General features: G+C 40.8%; 1 long non-coding RNA gene across 1 annotated transcript; it reads left to right on the top strand.

The window, feature by feature from the left end:
* The first annotated feature begins 4,022 nt into the window (after positions 1–4,022).
* LOC123430479 lies at positions 4,023–6,606 on the top strand. Its single transcript, XR_006622943.1, has 2 exons — positions 4,023–4,519; positions 4,747–6,606. It is a non-coding gene; the product is annotated as an uncharacterized LOC123430479 (long non-coding RNA).
* Positions 6,607–9,837: the final 3,231 nt, after the last annotated feature.

The raw sequence follows: 9,837 nt of genomic DNA, 5'->3' as shown, positions 1-9,837 counted from the left end.
ACGTTCTCCAACACTTTCGTACAAATTTTTTATCACGTCATAAATTTACAGCATTTTTGGAGTTACATAAGTACACTTTTTAAATAGATTGCTACAGACTATTCTGTTTGCACAGATTACTGTCATAGTTTTGTTACCTAGTTATCCTAGAGTTTTCATGGCTTATATTACTGGATATAAATTGTGGAAATGATAGTATACAGTACCTATCATTTGAAAATTATTATGCAACTTGTCTTGGCAGTACATAAAGTGTTGATTTATTCTTATGTGTACTAACCTATCTCACGAGTTCTTTTCAAGTTTTATGGGATGAAGTATTTGAGACTTAGGTGGAACGGGATATGAGAGGATTGAACGAGATACAAAATCTCAATCTTGGGGATGCCCAAGGCACCCCAAGTAAATATTTCAAGAAGTCTCAAGCATCTAAGCTTGGGGATGCTACACATCCCACCTCTCTTCGTGAACAACTATCGGTGCCTATGTTGAGCCTAAAATTTTATTTGCCCACATGATATATGCTATGCTTGGAGTGTATTTTGTTTTATTTGCTATTTGAAATAAAATATAAGATCTGAAAAATCTTTATTGATAGAGAGTCCCCACGTAGCTACTTAATTGTTTATTTACTCATTGATCTTCACTTATATCTTTTTGAGAGTAGTTTGATGTTTACTCTTGTGCTTCACTTATATCCTAAGAGTAAATTGTGAATGAATGAAATATCATAAATATGAAACCATCAATTTGCTTTATGACTTGTCATAGTTTCACATTGGGTTTTGAAAGAAAATCTATTGAAGTTTGACAATCACAACATTGGTCATACAAGCAATCTATGAATGACTAGTATAAGAAAGAGAACTTTCACATACAAATATATTATCTTGGACATCTTTTATGATTGTGCCTACCAATTAATTATTTTCAAGCTTGATCAAATAGTTGAGGTTGGACAAGGAAGACAACATAATTGTTATGTTTGGATATATTTGCATAGAAGTTATATTGTCATGGATCCTCCAACATGTGGTGCTCGTTTAGAACCTTCTGTTAGCCAAAAAATTGTACTAAGTAGGGATACTACTTGTGCATCCAAATCCTTAAGACAAGTTTCTTCCATGAGAGTCCATCATACCTACCTATATATGGTATTTCAGTGCCATTCCAAGTAAATTTGCATGCGCCACCTCTAAAACCTTCAAATAAACATCTGTTTTGTGTGCATGTACCGCTCATGCATCGATGAGGCGGTCATTATCTTCCATGCTAAGCGAGTTATTCTCAAGATGAGTGTTTATTGACTTGTCATTGACCGAGAGAGGCTGGTAAAAGGATCCCCAGTCCTGCATAATAGAAAAATAAATAAACAAGAACTCCCCCTAGAAAGTTGATTGTCTCGAGGGCACCCGTGATACGGTTAGCCATGGAATGTGATGGAATGGTTGAGGGGAGTAAAATTTCAATTTTGTTTGGGAACCGCCAATAATGTGATTAGCATGGAAGATATTGAAAACTCTATTGTGACGTTGACAGGAAAGAACACCAATCAAAAATTACATATTCATCTTTGTTTTAAAACAATGAGCTGTGGCACCTCTACAAATCCCTACTTCTCTCTGCGAAGGGACAATCTATTAACTTTCATGTTACTTACTTTTCATGGAGAGTCAACTTCCTATTCCAACCTCAGTCTATTAGTTGGCAAGCACCAATGTGGCGGGGAAAGATCCAAATATATATACACTCAAATATATTTGATCAGGATTCATTATTATTGACAATTATCTTTATGATAAAATGTTGGGAGGCGGAACATTGAGCCCCTATCTTTCTCTCTGTTCGATGGATGTTATTTGTTCTAAAAATATGCTTTGAGTATTAGCAATCATAAAGCATTATATGATAATTGAGTGTGTGGAGCTCTTACTTAGACTTGATGATGCATTGAATTTGTTTGATGACTAAGAACATACGATGCTGAGTTTCAAGAGAATGAATTGTTTGAACCATGACATGTGAATTAATTTCTACTCAACCACGATGATTTTTATGAAAATGTTGCTCGTTATGATGCTAGAAAAAGTGATTGGAATTATCATTAATCAAACTTATATACTATGCGAGCATTCACACTTCATAAATTATTTCTTATCATTTACCTACTCGAGGACGAGTAGGAATTAAGCTTGTGGATGCTCATACATCTCCAACTTATCGATAATTTATGAAGTACCCATGCCATCTTGCCTATGTTTACAATACTTCTATATGGTTTTGATGCACTTTATATGATTTACTTAGAACTAACCCGACCTGATGTTGTTTTCAGTAGAATTACTGTGCTGTTATTTTTGGTGCAGAAAATGAAAGTTCTTGGAATCGTGCAAAACTTTTATATATTTTTTCTACAAGAAATAAGCAATATTGGAGTGAAGAACCACCGGAGGGGAGCCACCAATGGGCCACAAGCCATCAAGGTGCCACCCCTCCCCTAGGTAGCGGTTTGATGGCTTGTGGGGCCCTCTAACACCCCAAAAATTTAACCCTGATTTTATTTATTGAAATTTAGCCATGATCATTTAAATTTTATTTTTGTATTTTTTATTGATTTCAGATCCACTTCTTTTCTCTAAATTATAAAAAAATTCCCTAAGTAGGAGTTTTAGAAAAGTATGATTTGATTTGAGTGCTTGCCTCAATACTTTTCCTTTGAATTGGCAAATTCCGGTAAAAGCCTTTTTAGAAATGTTTTTCCAAGTTTCAACTATTCAAAAAGGCTTTTAAATTATTTTAAGGGCCTAATTTTAACTGCTACCATTTGGTAACTTCATTGAAAAATTTCACTAAAACTTGTTGATGACCTATGATGTTCCTGGATCTATTTTATGCAAAAACATAGCCAAGTATTTTGGTAAATGTGAGCACATTATCTTCTTTTTATTCTCGTCCAATTTGGTGTTTTGAACTACAACCCCTAGATATACTCTTTCAAAAATTCTACAAAAAAATGGAGATGTCAAGGAGTGCATACAAATCATTTTATGCAAAAATCCACGTTGCTCTTTTGAAACTTTTGAGCACCACATTCCCTTTTCTGTACTGGACCAGTTTACGTGTTTGCACTGCAACCCTATTGTTTTCTACCCCAAAGCCTTTGAGATTTTTACTGCTTGTAGAGGACCCTACCAAAGCCTTAAGTCCAGAAGTTCACCCCTATTGGCATGACTTGAGACCATGTTATAACACCATTTTAATTATGTGAGGAACTGAACTTTTACAAAACGCGCACTAGGAAGTTTTCGTTTTGCCAAAACCAACCATGCCATCATCATTAGCATCCAAAGAGGCCCCAACCTAGGAATTTTGGTTGGCATCAATACCATATAGAGGCCCATGGCAATCTGTCGAACACCTTATGTCCCTCACCAGATTTGATATGCTTTTTAGTTTGTACTATGAAGTTTCCCCTATGACTAAACCGGCATGTCCAATAGCCCTACACCACCCTCATCAATGTATCTGGTAAGTTCCATTTGCATCCAAAGACCCTAGTTACCCTTGGAAATTAGTCAAGCACTTGGTGGGCATATCCAGAGCGTGGCGAGAGCGCGCGTTTTGCACGTACTGTGCAGGAGCTGCCGCGCCCCCCTGCCATGTTCCCGTGACGCCCCTAGAGTGGCAGCGTGCACCGTTCCCTTGCTAGCGCTGCTGACCCCTTGTTGTGCCCCTGCAGTCGTGCTGGCCGTCGACGCTAGCAGCACTGCCAAAGCCGCCGCTGCCACCAGCTTGCCCCTGCGGCCGTCCGCTCCCCTCGTCCTCTAGCTTAGCCCCAGCCAGGACCACCCCTCGACTACCCCCTGCGTCGCCACGTCGCCTGCAGTGCCAGTAGCGGTCGACCGCCGTTCTTATCCATGGCCACCGCGAAGCCGACCCCGACGCGCTATAAAAGGGACCCCGAGCGAGCTCAACCCGACCCTCAGAAGACCCCCTGCCATCCCTCTGGAGCTCCCATAGCAAGCAATCGACCGGGGGCCTTCATCCTCCCCATCTTAGGCGACTTCGACCGCCATCGCGTTTCGGTCAAATTCGGCCAAGCCGAAGCCACCTAGCCCCACTCGAGCCGCCCCTCGACTCCCCTCGACCCCGCAAAGGTTTCTCCCCTCGAATCCTAGCCCGGGAGCTTTCGTAGAGAGAGACCCCAGACACCTAGAAACCATAGTCCGTTGGTAGCCTTGCCGCCGGCCGATCCCTCCACCTCCCCACACCTGGCTACCACCGGGAGGACCAGCAGCTGGCCGGGGAACCCATTCCCGCCCTCAGACGGACCCTAGGAGCCTCCGTCCGCTGACGAGAACCGTCGGAGCCCTGCCTCCGCTCGGCCACAAGAAAGAGGCATGTGCGACTGGTCAAACCTAACAAGTGGGCCCGATGGACCCATTGTCAGTGACCCCATGGTTCCGCCGAAGCGCTTAAGTGGAAGTGTAAAGCCCCGGGGTATGTTTTCTCTGTTAGGGTACGTATTGGCCTCCGAATCGTTTTTCTTTTCTGATTTGTTAAAAAAAATAGGAGTTTGACTGAGTTTTGAGTGGCCATAACTTATAAAATAAAAGTCCAATTGATTTGATTCTTTTTCCCACCTCTTTTAAAATCCATCTAGTTTATTTAAATATTTATTTCAAAAATATTTTGACAACTTTTCTGTACTATTTTGGAAATGTGTGTTGATTTGAATATTTTCAGGAATAGGGATTTGAAGACAGGGTAAAAACTTTCCGAAAGTTTTGTTGTGCACCTCACCTACCTACACACTCAAGGCAAGCATTCTGAATTTGGGTATAATATTGTTGTATGTGATTTGCTTCATGAAGAAAACATTATTGTTATGTTGAATAAGTTTGATGGTATTTCATGTGGTGGTATAACCATGCACATGGGTACATGGCGAGAAAATATACCTGTTACGTATGTGATGCTTGTGAGAGTAGCCACTCCCTTCTGCCACACATGCCTTCCGGATGGGATCCGAGAAGAGTAGGTGTCTTGGAAAGACACGACCTTGGGGACTGACATCTCATGGGAGGAGGATGGTCGGCGAGGCATGTTGGGGTATGAGAGGTGGTGATTCTGTCCAGAATCGTGAAATAATTCTGTTGTGCTAATCATTGCATGGAACAATATAAACCTCCTTAGTCCATCGTAGATCGAGTCTTGGTCCAGCAACCTCCCTTACTTTTTTCGTACTACCGCTTGTCCGTGTCGAAAGCAGGGTACGGTTGAGTAAGTTGTCAACCCCTTTCTTGGCACACACCGTACAGGAGAGGCCATAGTGAAAGATACCAGTGGCCCCTCGTAGACATGTCACTTGGTCTAGGGACATGCGTGTTTCGGTCTGAGATCAAAGGGGTTAGCTCCCCCGTGTGCGCGCGACCCCAGGCATCAGGAAGTAGGAACTCGTGTGTAAAGGTTAGGTGTGTTTTCAACTCAAAGACCGTAATCGGAATTAGTCAACATCTCTGGTTGACTAGAGAAATCCGTTACTCGTGGGTAAAGAGTACACCCTCTGCAGAGTTTTACACCTATTCGGAAGGCCTTGTCCGTGGTTAAGGGATACAGTTTGCGATAGGTCAAGTGTCGGTATGAGTATCGGTCTTCGGAGGATGTTAACAAAATCGTGAGACTAATCATGAAATATGGTGGATGATCATAGCTATTATTTTACTATGGACTAACCTTTATGATTATGAATGTTGATTATCCCTAGGACGGTTCTACCTCCTAGATATTCATTGTTGTTATTTCATATGAGTCATGTATGTGGTATCGCCCAGATGCCCAACTGTGGCATGATTATTACTATTTCATATAAGCCCATTATGTGGTATCGCTCAAACGCCCGACTGTGGCATGCTTAATATTATTTCATATAAGCCCTTTATGTGGTGTCGCTCAGACACCCGACTGTGGCATGTTTGTTATTACTTCACATAAACCCTTTAAGTGATGTCACTCAGACGCCCGACTATGGCATGTTTGTTATTATTTATTATAAGCCATTTATGTGGTGTCGCTAAGACGCCCGACTGAGGCATATCACGTATCTTTTCTGTTAACTTTCTTCTCATTGAATGCTTATTGAACTCTTAGTATGGTTAATTTACATGATCACTAGTGCTTGAGAGTTTGAATTATGATTGAAGTAATATCGTTGAATTATTGCAAGTGCATATTAACCACGTGCTATTTTATGCATGCTTTCATGATGTTTGTGAGTACATTCAAAGTACTCAATGGCTTGTCCCTGGCTATTGTCTTGCCTGATTGCGTGCTTGGAGAGGAGGATCCCGATGATAGCCCCGGAACCTAGGCACCGAAGACAGTAGCCGCGTGAGATAGGAATTGTCCAAGGTGAGCTATTCCTGTGGGAAATGGAGTCCCATAGACGCTAGAAATCCCCGAACCGCTTTCGCCATCAACCAGTAGAAACCTTTTCTATGTACTCCATAGGCCATCTTGGTCTTGTACCTCATATTTGTATTTTCTTTACTTGGATATTTGTATCATGGATTTATGTACCAGCTAACCGTATTCCTGGGGTTTGTATGCACAAGGGTCATTTGATGGGAAATTAAAATCCCCGAAAATCCGGTCCTCACACGCCCACGTGGCTCCGTTTGGCGTGATTCCAACACCGAAAATCCTATATACACCAGAAACCCCAGAAGTAAAAAAAGAGAACATCCGCTCCGCCGTCACAACCCTCTGTATCGACGAAAAACCAATCTAGAGATCTTCGAGTACCCTGCTAAAGAGGGGAATCATCTCTGGTGGCCATCTTCATCATCTTGGCGGAGGCCATGACGAGGAGGGAGTAGTTCACCCTCGGGGCTGAGGTTTTGTACCAGTAGCTATGTGTTTAATCTCCCTCTCTCTCCCTCTCTCTCTCTCTCTCTCTCTCTCTCTCTCTCGTGTTCTTGAGATGTCACGATCATGATGTATCACGGGCTTTGTTAATATAGTTGGATCATATGGTGTTTGTCCCTTGCTATTGTTGTGATGAATTGAATCTTTCACTTTAAGATCTCATCATGTTGGATTGAATATTTAGGTTTGAGGAAACTTGATGTATGTATTGCATGCGGATACCCGTAGTGACATTGGGGTATTCAAGTGATTCACTTGATATATGTTATGGCATCAACTTGTGGATTCCGGTGACCTTGGGAATCTACGCATAGCGGTTGATTGCATGTTTTCATACTTTGTTCTCCGATATAAATCTTGGGGTGCTCCTTGATGTTCTTTGTGTTGGATTGAATATGACGAATCTGAATTTGTTTGATGCATGTAAAATAATTAGCCCATGGATACTTCATGTGACATTGGAGTATAAGGGTGACATTAGGGTTGATTCATATGTATCATGGGTGTTATTTTAGTAAGAACTCTAGGGCTGTTTGTGAGACCTATAGGAACATCCCATAAGATTGATCAGAAAGAATAATTTTGAGGTGGTTTGTTGCCTACAACAATTTGATCTTGTGTTTTCTGCTACTTATGAACTTTGGAGTGACTCTTTGTTGCACGTTGAGGGATGATCATATGATTCTACTATGTTAGAATTGTTGAGAGGTTGCGCTAGTGAAAGTATGAACCCTAGGCCTTGTTACTAAGCATTTATACAACATTTTGCTTGTTGTTTTACACTGGATACCTTGCTGTTTTTTTATTTTTGGATTACAAAAACCTATATCTACTATACATACTACACTTGTATAACCATCTCTTTGTCGAACTAGTGCACCTATACAATTTTCCATTGTGTTGGGTGTGTTGGGGACACAAGAGATTTCTTGTATTTGATTGCAGGGTTGTTTGAGAGAGACCATCTTCATCCTACACCTCCCATGGATAGATAAACCTTAGGCCATCCACTTGAGGTAAATTTGGTGTTGTCCTACAAATCTCTCCACTTGCAAGCCCAACAACGTCTACAAGAATAAAGTTGCATAGTAGACATGAAGGTGTTGCCAAGTCAACGGGGTGCACCCTATTGGCTTGGGACCACCCCCTGACATTTCCTGACCTAACTCCACCTCTATAAATCTTCTACAACCGTGAAAACACCATAGAGCCACCCTAAAGATTTTTTCTGCCGTTGCAAGTCTGTGTTCCGCCATGATCCCATCTAGAGGCCTGTTCCGGTGCCCTGCCGGAGGCGCGATAAATCATGTAGGGCATCTACATAAATCTTGTTGCTCCCATGGTGATGTGTGAGTAGTGTACCACCAACCTACGTGTCCATAACTAATACCTAGATGGATATCCCTCTCTCTAGGTTCTTCAGTACAAAGTTCACCACGATTCCTGTGGTGGTCTATTCAATGTAATCCTATTTGTAGTGTGGTTGTTGGGATCCGACGAATTGTGGGTTTATGTTCAAATTATTCATGAAAACTATTTGAGTCATCTCTGAATTCTTATATGCATGATTATGTTAGCTTCGTATTTCTCTCCAATCTATCTGTTTGGTTTGGCCAACTAGATTGATTTATTTTTAGTGGGAGTGGTGCATTGTGATGGGTTCAACCCTGCAGTGCTCAATTCCAATGATAGAAGGGGACATGACACGTATTTGTATTGTTTCCATTAAGGATAAAACAATGGGGTTTATTCATATTACTTGAGTTTACTTTGTCTACATCATGGCATCTTGCTCCAAGCATTACTTTGTTTTTACTTAATACTCTAGATGCATGCTGGATAGAGGTCGATGCGTGGAGTAATAGTAGTAGATGCAAGCACGAACCGGTCTACTGGCTTATGGATGTGAAGCCTATATATATGACCATTGTCGTGAATAAATATTACATAACTATGCGCTTTTCTGTCAATTGTCCAACAATAATTTGTTTACCCACCGTATGCTTTCTTCAAGAGAGAAGCCTCTAGCGAAAACTATAGCCCCAGGGTCTACAGAAAACATATTACTAGAACCCTGAAAATATTGTTGCCTTTACATTCTGTTATTTTACTTTATATTTATATTATTTATCTATCTCTACTTAATACTTGCAAGTAACTAGTTCAAGGGGCTTGACAACCCTCTTGCCTGTGTTGGGTGCAAGTGTTTGCCCTTTTGTGTGTAGGTGTTGCCGGCAAGAATTTGCATGGTTCTCCTATTAGTTCGAAAATCTTGGTCCCCATTGAGGGAAATATTTATCTCTACTGTGCTGCATCTCCTCTCTTCTTCGGGGAAAACCCAACGCAGTTTACAAGTAGCAGGAAGAATTTCTAGTGCAGTTGTCGGGGAGACATCATCAAATTCTTTTGAGGCTCCTTCATACAAATTATCATTCACTTGTTCTACTTTTTATTTGCCTTTATCTTTCCTTTCCTAAAAATATCAAAAAATTATGGTTGCTAGTTTACCCGTTTTCTTGCTTTACTTGCTAGTTTACCTATCTTGCTTGCTAGTTTACTTGCCTCGTCACTATGTCTCCAGATACTATCAAGTTGGGTGATTTCTGAAATACTAATAATAATGATTTTATGAGTATTGCTATACCACACGCCACTAGTGCAGAGTTTTCTGATATTACTGCTCCATTGCTAAATCTTGTTATGAAAAAGTATTTTTCTAGAAGTCCTAATGAGGACTCGACTTCACATTTCAATAACTTTGTTGAATTATGTGACATGCAAAATAAAAAGGATATGGATAATGATGTTTTAAAATTGAAATTATTTCCTTTTGCGTTAAGAGATAAAGCTAAGACTTGGTTTTCATCTTTACCTCATAATAGTATTGGAACATGGGATAAGTGTAAAGAT

The sequence above is a fragment of the Hordeum vulgare genome, chromosome 2H, assembly GCF_904849725.1.
Source record: "Hordeum vulgare subsp. vulgare chromosome 2H, MorexV3_pseudomolecules_assembly, whole genome shotgun sequence".
NCBI classification, from domain to species: domain Eukaryota; kingdom Viridiplantae; phylum Streptophyta; class Magnoliopsida; order Poales; family Poaceae; genus Hordeum; species Hordeum vulgare.
The sequence above is the reverse complement of the archived record's forward strand: the minus strand, read 5'-3'. Positions and strand labels throughout refer to the sequence as shown.